The following is a 13,163-nucleotide window of genomic DNA, read 5'->3' as shown; positions in this document are numbered from 1 at the left end:
GAGAGAGAGAGAGCGGGACAAAGATAGCTTTAGCTGGATATATGTAGCTGTTAAGTGAGAGCGAGATGGCTATTGAAGCTATACTCACATGCTCGCTCTAATTGTCAGTAGACGAACAGAAGCGACTAGAAATTGACGTACAGCGAGAGCACAGTTACAAAGCATAAAATTAAAATGGTAGGTGGCCTAATTGACTCAAATTTAGTACAAACATGCATACATATATTAATTATATGCATATACTTTTATTCATAGCCTAATATACTCCTGTTTAAATATGCTGAATAGGTTTAGGGTAAGGAAAAGGAAAAAAACGCCAATTGAGAAAAAAATCATAACTTACCAGTCACATGCACACACACATACACTTAGCTACATACATACATACCAATGCATGCACACATGCATATGAACATACTTTTGCACAACCCACACACACACACACACACACACAGTTGCAGTGGCACCGGCTGTTTGTATGTATAAAAAATCTGAAAATGATAGAAAAATGATTAATTGCAGTTGGCAGTAGTTCAGCAGTCAGTAGCGTTGCTGCTACTGCCTCGGCTGCCGCTGCTGCAGTAAACCTCAGCGAGCGCTGTGCTAGAGAGGAGGCCACACAATGCCAGCATGTGTATGTGTGTGTGTGTGTGTGTGTGTATTGGCATTCATGGCTCTTACGTGCGTGTGTGTGTGTGTGTGAAGTATATATTTTTTGCAGCAGCCTTTTTCGTAGCACAACAGCAGCTGACTGCAGCGATATTAATGATAGATATGCGTTCGCTTCAATGCGTCACACAGACCCCACCCACCTGCCACCTCAGCGCCCCCATCCAAGTCGCTGCCTTCACCCCTTCAGCCCGCTTGTCTAGCGAATTATACGATAATATTTATGTATGCTTGGCCCCAAAAAATAGTAGCTACCGGGAGTGTGGCCCATTGCCTAGATGGATCGGCGTTGAAATAAGCGGTGCGATAGCTTTAAATAATTGTTTAACGATTTAACGACTTCTGAACTGACTAAAAAAAAAAAAAAAAAAAATAGCTGCATTTGATGCGAAAGCAAATATTGTGATTCATTTATCGATTGACTTGCGCTCAAGTTAATTGTGAACTGGGCTGCACATTTCTAATACTAACTACAAACAATTTGCAGGATTTACGATATGCGATTTATCTTCATATTATATACTAGAGAAAATTGGTTTTGATTGAAGTGAAATTTGAATTTTGAAGTCTCTGTCCGCTCTCTCTTTCCATATACCATAAAGTATTTGTATAACCGCACTTCTGATGGGCATAGGGAGCAAATCTAGATAACGATACCTAGGAATAGGTGGCTTTCACGCACGAAAACAAGCAAAGCGGACATGCACAAAACCAATAGATGCTTTTTACTATAAGTATTATGCTATAAGTATTATTTTCAGCTCAGAGATCTTCCAAAAAATACAGTTTTCTAAGCTTATTTTATATGAATCCCAGTCTAAACAGAGAAGTATACGGTGTCAATATAACTCGGGTTGATGACATGTATTTGCTAGGTGTGAGGCATGGACTTACATCTACAACGCCATAAATGTGTGTATGTATGTGTGTATGTAAATATACATACATATGCATATGCTCTTGATGAACAACAAAAGCCTTTTTCTACTAATTTTCATTTATTCATTTCGTTAGTTGCAGCATTCATTTCGACAGCCATTCACACACAAAACACACACACACACACACACATACAGAGAGTATATGTGTCTATGTCTGTCTATGGTCTATGCTCAAGTCGCCTTTTATCAGCGCTGCAGCAGAGAGTCGTAGCGAGGGCAGCTCTGGTACTGCCTCTGCCTCTGCCTCAGCCTCAGCCTCCTCACACTTGGCCGGTTGTCGGCTGTGGCTCTGCTGACGGAATGGCTCTGCTGGAATGGCAGTTACGCCACTGACAAAATGTTACTGCAAATATGCCAAAAAAGGTCATACGACTATCAAAAATGAAACAAAAACCAAAACTGACAGCTAACCGTGCCGTGCCGCCCACACTCAACGCTCCAACTCCCTCTCCCCCTCCCTCTCTCACTCCCTCTCCTTCGCTTTGCATTTTGTTTTGGCTGTAAAGCCACGACGAGTCGAGTTCCCATGGGTTTTTGTCAGCTCGGATAAACGGAATTGGGATTTGGGAGCGGGTGGGTGGGTGGTCGGGCGGTATAGGGCGGTCCTGGGCAGCAGTTGTGCTCTTGATGAAAGGGTTTACAACTATTTTCAAACTATGTATTTAGCGCGCATTATGTGACCTCCTCTAAACCACTCTCACACCTCTATCGCTCTGGCCCTCTCTCTCGCTCCTTGGCTCCAGTTTTCTCTAGCTCTATACACTGCAAGCAGAGAGTGAGTCGCTTGAAGAGTTCATTTAAATTATTATTTAAATGTATTTGAAAAAAAAAAAACAACAACTCATAAATTATTGTTAATTATTTGTAGCTTGACTTAAACTAAGTTGCCTTATTAGTTGACTGTTTTTAATCATTATCAAAGCTCTCTTGTTTTCTTGCAGTGCAGCTTTTAGTTGGCCTTCGTCATATGCTATTCATACGATGTCTGTTTCCATGATGACGATATGTTTGTTTGCCCCACTGCGACAGGGCACAGTGGACTGTCTATAGAATATTAAATTAATTCTTAAAATTAACTTATTTATATTTTTTATTTTTTATTATAGATTTCTCAAGAGCTTATTCTTGGCTCAATCTGTACATTCATATGCCGGACTTACTGGGCGACCTAAGAATATTATATATGTAGTTAAACTAATGTATCAATTCAAGTATTCGAGGAATAAGTTTAAATAATGCGATTAAAACTTTAAGTTGCGGTTTATTAATACATACTGTTTCTCTTTTTCTAGAATAAATTATATAAATATATTCAACTGATGAAAATGGCATAATGATTGAGGATCAGAAAGAGCAATCGACTATAGATTGGTTCAGCTGTTCATCTCTCTTTGGAAACCATCTTAGTTCACTCCAAGTTGTCTGAGAGATCGCTTGAACTATATATGTAACTTGAAAAATTGAAGTTTATGGCATCGGCCTATCATATATATAAAGTACGTAATTCTTATTGAGCTGAAGAACTAACTCCAGCTCGACTGAATCATTTGTTCTTCGGTGCATCACTTAGTTCGATCCTTAATCCTGTCTGTAATATATTCCCTTTAGTTACAATTGTTTGCTGACCACTGTGCCACTTGCTGGTCGGCTGGCTTTCGAGGGACTTGCTTGACCCGTGGACCAGCTACATTCGACCATCCAGCCATCCAGCCATCCATCCATCCAACCATTCGACCGACCATCCGCCGCCCACTCTCGCTCGTTCGCTCAATTTTGGCTGCTTATGGCCACTTGTAACATATTTTTTGGGCAGCGGATTAGTTGCACGCCATGTTGCCACTTGAAGTGTTTATGTGTCACATACACACACACACAGGCACACTCCCACACACACACACACACACACACGCTTATACACAAACACTAGCATAAGTATATCATGCGACACTTAATAAAAACAATGTGCTCAACATGCCGCCTTAAATGGAAATCCATTTTCACTGTTTGTTTTTGTTCGCTCTTCATAGCAATGCGTGCATGTGTATGTGTGTATGTGTGTGTGTGTTTGCAGAGTTATTTAAATGTCTGCGCTTTGCTGCCACTCGCTTGGCACCAAAAATGTATAATTAATTGTTTTAAAGCATTCTCCTCTCTGGGTCTTCCAAATCCGTCATCTAGTTTTTGGCCTTGGGTCAGGATTGGAAGGAGTTAGGGTTGGAGCTGTTAGCACATACATCTAATTTTGTGGTTCTTCTCTGTATATGTGTGTATATACATATGTATGTACGGTAAAAGTATCTTTGTGCCATTTGCTACTTAAGCAAGCTGATGATTATTATAACTAGTCATCGTCACACGCGCTGCTGCTGCTTAATCGTTTTAGCAATTAGTTTACACTAAAGAGCTCTGAAGGCGGTGACTTAGTTTAAAAAAAAATTAATAAGTAAACAAATAAAGAGTAAATTAAATAAAAACAAATAAAAACCTTTTTATTATTTTTATTGTATATACTCATTTATATATTTTATTTTAATTAATAAATTTAAAAAAAAAAAAAAAAATAGGCGATCATTTTACCGGTGGAATTTTTCCATCCGGCGTGTTCCCACAGCAGTTTTCATTTCGTCACTTTTTCAGCGGTGACGGCGCCAAATCAGAGACTTGAGGGTGGTGTTATTTCTCAATTTTATTTTCACAATTCCTTAACTCCTTTTACACATTTTTTGACACAAATTTACGTTTCTTTTGTTGGTGTAATGTATGTATGTAAGGGTGTGTGTTTTTTGTGTGTGTAAATTGCATTTCTTTCACAGGTTATTGCCCATATATGTGTTTATGTGTTGTTGTTTTGCTTGTGTGTGTGCGCTAATTTTAACTTTCCTTGATGGGGGATATATAACTACTTATAAGTTCTCAACATGTTTTTTATGCTGAGTGTGTGTGGTACATATATATTTTGTATATATATACTAGAAGATAACTTTGAACTTAACTCTAAACACATTTTATGCTTAATTTGTAAATGGTGTATATGTATTATATACAATTTCGTACATATTCTTGAGGGGGACGAATATTGACGAATTATGAGGGGGGAAGTATAGAGTGTAGTTTGTAACTAGACTTGAAATTTGAATATTGGCATTTCTCAGTTGACGAGTGTGAAGTTCACAATCAGTCGGGGAGATGTGATCAACCCTTTGCTGCTGTGGGGCACTCGACCGCCCGGCTGCCTGAACGTCGGAAGTTATACTTATACAAACACTAGGCCGAATAATGAGTTGGGAATTATAAATATTTCGTGTAAACAGGCCTGTACTGACTGCTTGCTTCAATTACCTATGTATGTGTTGTAGACAGTGCTGCCAATTCTGGCATTTTTCTCCCGTCGGATCCAGCTTTTCAAAAGTTGGAAAGCAGGGCAAAATGACAAATTTGACCTATTGTGAATTAAAAAAAGGTTTACTTTTTTAAATTACTTAATAGCCCAACTGATATTATATAAGTAACGTAAAAGCGAGTAAAATTCATCAAATACGTATGTAGTACTATATATCAAATAAAAAAAAATTAAGTAGATAATAATAAATAATAAATAATAAATAATAAAATAAACAAATTAATAATATATGCTCACTTCGCTATTCAGCTTTTTTGGCAATTTTTTTTTTATAGCTAGATCTAGCTTTGCATGCTGCAAAAAAGCAACACTGTCTGTGGTGTATGAGGCAAGCAGAACCAGTTATTTTTTTGCTCACTGAGAGCGCAATTGGCAGGCGCTCTCTTTCTCTCTCTCACACACATACGCACGCCATATATAAATTGAAAATGATCAAGTGCAGCAGCACTCATTGAGCTGAGCGAAGATGAATTGTGTACATACATATGTATATTCATATGTATCTATGTATATAAAGAAATAAAGAATTTATATATGTATTTATATATAATCAATTTAATGTATTTATCCATATTATTATTATTATTATATATCCATATAACTATTTTTAAATACTCTCTGCATTTTCTCATAAATTATAATATTATTTCGATTTATCAAGCTTTAGTAACCCATTTCAGAGCTTTTAAATGAAAAGAAAAAAATCATGTGCGGCACAAGTTGCTGCAAAACACCTTTGTGCAAACAAAGGTATAAAGGTACATAGGCGCACATGCTCTACCTATGGGTAGTATAGCTTTCCTACATAATATATTCTCTAGCTACAGGGTGAAGTAAAAGTAATCAGCCAATGTTTTTTAATTGTAATTTGTTTGTTTTTTCTTCTTTTTTCTGTGTGCAAATCTTTTGTTCTGCTTGTGAAATTTGTTTACTTTAGAAATTATTCGAACAAATCGAGAAAATTTAATTTAAATTTAATTGTGTATCCAATTTTAATTAATAATAGCAATAATTGATAATAATAAAAATTAAGTTTTTTCAAATTAATGTAATAATTGCACAAATAAACCTATATACTCTATTCATTTAGTGAGCATAAAAACTAGTTTATTTTTAATTATTTAATTTAATTTATTATTTTTTATAAATCTTTCTGCTAAGCGCTATTTAGTCAAGAGTATTTGCTATGCGGCATGCGCAGACCTTCAGCTATTATATAAATAAACATATAGACATATGTAACTGTATGTTGGATATGCTCAGGCAAATACTTGGCCAACTAGAATTGCTGCTGCTTTGGGCCATGAGCATTTGTTGGCCCACAAGCAAAGGATATAAAGTGCTTTGGCAATTGTTTTGTGAGGTTTTGCTTTGTGTTGCTTTCAATTGTCGTTCATAAGATAAGTTGTATGGAAGATGCATACAGAAAGATGTATATATACATACATATATAGAGTGATATATATGTATATGTATGTATATATATTTGTCTAAATACGTATGTAAGGCAAATATTTGCACAGTGTAATTTAGTTGTTGTACAAAATGTAACTAAGAGCACACACACACACACACACACATTCGCACAGTGTAAGAGAGAATTTACTCAAGACTTTTAACAGCTTCCCAGTTTCAGTTTCAGTTTCAGATTCAGTTGCTGGCATGCCTAAGCCTAAGTAAATCTTAGAAAATGGGGCGCTACGAGCTATTCAACAACAATAATAAAGGCTACAAAAGTGGGTAGAGTATATATATATATATATATATATATATATATATATATATATATATATATACATATATATGCATAGGCAACAGAGAAGTTTACGTGCTAGTTGGCGCATTTCTATTTAGTTAAAGGCAACACAAAGCACTTTGCTTGCTTATCATACAACTCAGTTATCCTATCCTTAGACCCATGCCCATGTCTTGGCTGTGTGCGCACGGAGTGTTGGACCGTTGCAGCTACTTTGCTATTATTATGGCTATAAACTATTATTCTGCCAACTAGCTGCCTGCTGTTGATATTTTTCTAAATTTAATTGCATTTCAGCTAGCCGAGCTGAGTGACAGTCTGTCGGTTGAGCTGTGGCCTGGTCTCTGTTGCTGTTGCTGTTGCTGTTGCTTCTGCTTGCTTCCTCCTGCTGCTGCTGCTGCTGCTGCTCCTCCTCCTACTGCTGCTTCTGCTGCTGTTCGTAGAGCAGCCTGCTTCCAGCTTTTTGGCCAATCTGTAGCAGGCAGCTAGCACAACGAGGACAACTCAATTTGATGGCAAATCACATCATATGCTTTCCAAACACGTCCTTCACAACGCAAAAATTTAAGTCACGAAAACAATTTTGTGAATTGTTGGCGGCCAGTCCTCATTGCTTTGACTCCTTCTATCCCAAAACTCAACTCCGAATGTTTCCTTGCGCCATCCTTACGCCACGGCCTATACTGACTCTCGTTCTGTCCCTCTCGCTCTCTCTGTGTATCTGTCCTTTTGGTCGTCGGAAATGCCTTGAGTGGATTACAGCGCTTTATTGCTACAGCTTCAACTGCCCCTCCTACTGCTTTTTTCGTTGCTGCTTCCGCTCCTGCTCTATTCAATCACCTCGTTATCTGTCGCGTCGCTTCAATAAATAATGCCAAATTCGTAGCTTCGTTTATTTTCTGGACAAATTCAAAAACAATCGTATCTTCAAATTTGCATTTGCGACCAGCACGTCTATTAGGACTCTTTAATTAGATTTATTTTATTAGAAAGATACAGGATACAAGATACAAGATACAAGATACAAGATACAAGATACAAGATACAAGATACAAGATACAAGATACAAGATACAAGATACAAGATACAAGATACAAGATACAAGATACAAGATACAAGATACAAGATACAAGATACAAGATACAAGATACAAGATACAAGATACAAGATACAAGATACAAGATACAAGATACAAGATACAAGATACAAGATACAAGATACAAGATACAAGATACAAGATACAAGATACAAGATACAAGATACAAGATACAAGATGTTGGCATTTTTTCAGACGAGTGCGAAGTTCACAATCAGTCGGGGAGATGTGATCAACCCTTTGCTGCTGTGGGGCACTCGACCGCCCGGCTGCCTGAACGTCGGAAGTTATACTAATGATGTCAATTCTTTTTGAAAAAAAGGCAAACATATTCGCAAAATATGGAAAAAAGGTGATATTAAAAAATTGGACAGAAAACAGAGCAAACAATTTTTTTTTTTAATTTGCAATTTATGCAACATTTTCAGACTCTGCAGTACGCCTAAATCACCGACACAATTCAATTTTTTCTTAACCGAATAGCGGTAAACAATTTAGTATATTTAATGCTAAAATTATGTTAAACTGTTCTGCAATGTTAATCAGTAAAATTTTATTGCATCCACAAATGATCAACTGGAAAAAACCAACGAACTGGGAAAATATGAATACGATTCGCAATAAAAAAAGAACAGATTTCCGGATAGAGGATTTTGATATTTTTCCCTTAAAAATATGACAGATCTGTCCGGAAAAAGGACAAATTGGCATCACTGACTTATACGAACACTAAGCCGAATAAATGAGTTGGGAATTATAAATATTTCGTGCATACAGGCCTGTACACACTGCTTGCTTCAATTACCTATGTATGTGTTGTAGACAGTGCTGCCAATTCTGACATCTTTCTCCAGTCGGATCCAGCTTTTCAAAAGTTGGAAAGCAGGGTAAAATGTGAATGGCCTATTGTGAATTAAAAAAAGGTTTATTTCTTTATTTTCAATTTTTCAATTTCAATTTATTTCACTCTTTGTTATATGATATTAAATAAGAAACATACAAGCGAATAAAATTCATCAAATAAAGTAATATATGATAAAAAAAAAAAATAAATAAATAGATAATAATAAATAATAAATAATAAAATAAACAAATAAACAAATAAATAATATATGCTCACCAAGATATCGATATTATATATAAGATATGTATAAGACTGCCAGAGGTACTTCGCCAAGTTTAATGGCAAATTGACCTATTTCTGATTCTGGCATTATTTATGGCCTGCCATAAATTGTATTGAGCGCATAGTCTGCCATAATATTGAGCACCTTTCCCACTTGGGAGTGTGCTATATCATTTTTTTGTCTCATTATAATACTTGAGTAGATAATTAATTACAGTTAGCAGGAGCTACTGCTGCTACTGCTGCTGCTGCTGCTGCTGCTACTGCTGATGCCACACCTACTACAATTAATTTAGCATCCGTGAGTGCAGTCTCCAGAAGACAGCTGCCAAAAGGGGCGTTGCGTCGCCCAGGACCCATTGCTAGAGGAGGGCAGAGGGGAAGAAGTGAAGCTGCTGTCCTTGTGGCTGGCAATTGAATCGCCGTTGGCCGCATCGGTCGCTTAGCAGAAGGGTTATCATTACTTCCACATAATTTAATTTCGGCAGGCAACGACCATTTGCATTTCAATACCAATAGAAGAACTGCCTCTCTCTCTCTCTTTTTCTCTCTCTGTGTATGTGTGTGTGTGCCACAGGCACTTGCTACGTCCGCCGTTTCTGTTCGTTCCACATTTTTCTTACCATTTTTCAAAGTTTTGCCGGCTGCTCATTGCACAAACTGAATTGAATCACCACATTACGTTGCTACGCTGGATACCCTTTTGTTATACCGCTTCCCCATCCGCTACCCACACCGCACAACCGCATTTTAATACCCGCCCATAGAGCGAACAAGTCTATATTGGCTTTTAGGCAATGTTTTGTTACTTCATTCAGATGTTTTATATGAAGTTAAAGACTCTTGGGTGGCTTAGGCTACATATATGAGAAAGCCTTAGGATTGTATGAATAGTCCCCCTAAAAAACTATATAAAGAGCTCTCATAAGAATTATATTTTAGTTTGTATAACCTACAGTTCCGTCAACTCCTTTAAAGGTGATCCTTAAAGGATCAGCAGCGAAATTCAACTCAAAATTTTGTTGACTTCTACTCTTACAAGTTTTTAAAACTGAAGTTTCTTATATACATATTCAGAAAGCCCCTTAAGAAGACATGGTCAGGTCACCTTCCTAGCTCTTCAATGTTCCGGGATTGTCGCGTTCCAGCAGAAGTACTGATAAATAAACTACATCTGTCTATCTCTCTCTAGGACAGATGTCCATAGGCCATAGTCCATTTATCTGTCTTTCCTTCTGAATGTCTATTACATCGATATCTATAATATATAATTTAACAAATATATTTTTATAAACTAAACGAAATATTAGGACCCTATCTAGTCAATTATTTTCAATGTGTATTCCATTAAGCTATATACTTTTAAAATCGTCTTGTCATATGATCAACAACATCTATTCTCAACTGTGTACATGCAAATTTTGCATTAGTAACTTCGACTAACATACGTCTTCAGCTTTTAGCCTGCCTTGAGCGAGTGTCGTGCCGTTGGTTATGCCCGACTGCAATATACTCGTACTTCGTTTGGTTTTTTTTTATTTTTTATTATCGTTTGGCTTTTTTTCTACATTTCGTGGGCTTTTCGTTTTAAATTTGGCGGCCCAGTTGCTGAGAGATGCTGCTGCCAGATTTTCCATCATCATTCATAACAAAAGCAGTTGGCAGTTGCAGCAGACTCGACTGCCTGCTGTACCCCAATCCTTTGGCCAGGCAATGAACTAGTCCCACATTTCTTTCTCTCTATCTCTCTCTCTCTCTCTCTCTCTCTCTCTGTGTGTGTGTGCTTGTGAGTTTTTTTTTGCGACATTTCCGTTTGCATTTGGCAAGCGAAAACCGTCAGGCAACCCATTGGACAATCAAGCTACGACGTGGACAAGCAACGAGTGCCTTCTAGGTTCTATGTTGTTATTGTTGTTGCTGTTGTTGTTATCAACACAAAAGGCTTGGTCCAACATTGTTTGGTGTTGATAGCTGCTCATGAATAACAAATGCACACGGCAGGTGGGTCGATCTATCTTCCAGCTTCCTCTCTCTCTCTCTCTCTCTCTTCATGCTCTCTCTCTCTCTCTCTCTCTGTTTGTTTGCATATTGTGAAGTGACAGTTGGGATGGTGGCACTTGAACGACTATAGCATAGGTTGTTTATAAATTTTCTATTGATTTGCGGGCAACCGAGTTACAAATGGATCTGTCAACGATGTCATTCAACCAATTGGCCGTTTCTGAACAATTTCACTAGCCCAAAAAGTGCTAACCAATTAAATCATTTTTATAGCCAAATGCTGTACAAATTTAGCTCTAGTTTCATTCTCTCTCACTCTTTCTCTCGCTCTCTGTCTTCTTCACTCATTCAATACAGTCGTATTGTGGCTTTGATTGATTCGTAGTTTGAGTCAACGATAGGTCGCAATAATCAAAAGCCAAACGTCAATTTCAGTTAACTGTTCGCATTCCGACCGCAACGATGAAGCATAAGAGATAAGAGCAGCACAAGACTTGTACTAAACACAGAGAGAGAGAGAGAGAGAGAGAGAGAGAGGGGGAGCTAGAGTCAGGCAATGCGAGCTCACTGTCAATTGAAATGTCAAAAGCATTTCACGTTTGTCAGCTGCCTTCCATATACAATGCCCACTTGATATCTTCATATATCTATCTATCCATCTATCTATCTATCTATCCATCAACAATTTGCCCTCAATTTCTGTTTTTATTTTTTTGCAACATTTAAAGTTGTTTTATGTGTGCTTACTCGAAATTGACTAGGGAAATGACTGAAAAAAAAAAAAATATATATATATAAAAAATATTTAAGAAAAACATTTTTGAAAAGAATAATAATTAAACTTATAAAAAGATAACAAAAAACACCAAGTACATGCATTAATAAAAACCTCAAATTTTTTGCATAGCAAGCTTATAAACGTGTCTCTATCTGGGCTTAAGTATAATAAACACTCTATAGAAAAAAGGCATTCAGCTTGACATCAATATCACAGTCATCAGTCCTCTTCCTCAGTCTCATCACCTTCCTCCACTCATATTGCCCAGCCCCCAGTGCCGGCCCATTTGTAATACCCGACGAGCCGTTGCCATGACAATAAATGAAAAATTTTGAGCCCGTTCGATGTAATAACTGGCGCGATGCTCTGTTTGTCATATTTCATGGCCCTGATTATAAGTCCAGCATGCGGCGCAATAAGCCAAACGTTCGGTGTAGATAAATAGCTCATTGGGGGGACTGACTAGCTATGGGGCTGCTCTGTGAGTGCTGGGAGTGGCTGGGGAGGAGTGCCGTGGGCGTCGTGGACACTTCAAATTCGTATCTCTGCAGCCGCTGCACATTTGTTGCAATTGTATTGCAAATGCTAAGCCCCCCAAAGGGTGCTCACTGCAAGCTCTCTGTGTATGTATGAGTGTGAGTGTGCGTGTGTGTATGACTGTGTGTGCATGGAAATAGTTCGACCACATCGAAGCCTTTTATATTCTTAAAATTTCATAGTGTACATAGTATATTAAAATAAATATATTTTTCAATGTAAATCGAAAATAAATTTCCAGTGGTGAAAAATAAATAAAAATATATTTCCTAATGTCAATCACAAATAAATTGTCAATGGTTCGGCTTGGGGTTTGAACCGAGGACCAAGTGTTTGATATTAAGAAATCCAGATTTCTGTTTTTTTTTTTTTTCTATCAGAGTTAAATAAAAGCAGTTTGTCGATGTTGTTCGGCTTGGGGTTTGAACCAAGGGTTAAGTGTCTCATATTAAGAAATCCAGATTTTAGTTCCATCAGAGTTAAATAAAAAGCAAATTGTCAATGGTTCGGTTTGGGGTTTGAACCGAGAACCAAGTGTTTGATATTAAGAAACCCAGATTTTAATTTTTTCCATCAGAATTAAACAAAAAGCAAATTGTCAATGGTTCGGCTTGGGGTTCGAACCGAGGACCAAGTGTTTTATATTAAGAAATCCAGATTTCTGTTTTTTTTTTTTTTTTTATCAGAGTTAAATAAAAGCAGTTTGTCGATGTTGTTCGGCTTGGGGTTTGAACCAAGGGTTAAGTGTCTCATATTAAGAAATCCAGATTTTAGTTCCATCAGAGTTAAATAAAAAGCAAATTGTCAATGGTTCGGTTTGGGGTTTGAACCGAGAACCAAGTGTTTGATATTAAGAAAC

At 37.3% G+C, this 13,163-nt stretch overlaps 1 long non-coding RNA gene across 2 annotated transcripts; it reads left to right on the top strand.

The window, feature by feature from the left end:
- Positions 1-112: 112 nt before the first annotated feature.
- Positions 113-3,600, top strand: LOC116804521. 2 transcript variants are annotated; one of them, XR_006357688.1, is made up of 3 exons: positions 113-177; positions 2,552-3,106; positions 3,219-3,600. It is a non-coding gene; the product is annotated as an uncharacterized LOC116804521 (long non-coding RNA). The 2 variants fall into 2 exon arrangements; XR_004364508.2 differs by having other exon boundaries at positions 118-177; positions 2,557-3,106.
- Positions 3,601-13,163: the final 9,563 nt, after the last annotated feature.

The sequence above is a fragment of the Drosophila mojavensis genome, unplaced genomic scaffold (assembly GCF_018153725.1).
Source record: "Drosophila mojavensis isolate 15081-1352.22 unplaced genomic scaffold, ASM1815372v1 contig_136, whole genome shotgun sequence".
NCBI lineage: Eukaryota > Metazoa > Arthropoda > Insecta > Diptera > Drosophilidae > Drosophila > Drosophila mojavensis.
The sequence above is the reverse complement of the archived record's forward strand: the minus strand, read 5'-3'. Positions and strand labels throughout refer to the sequence as shown.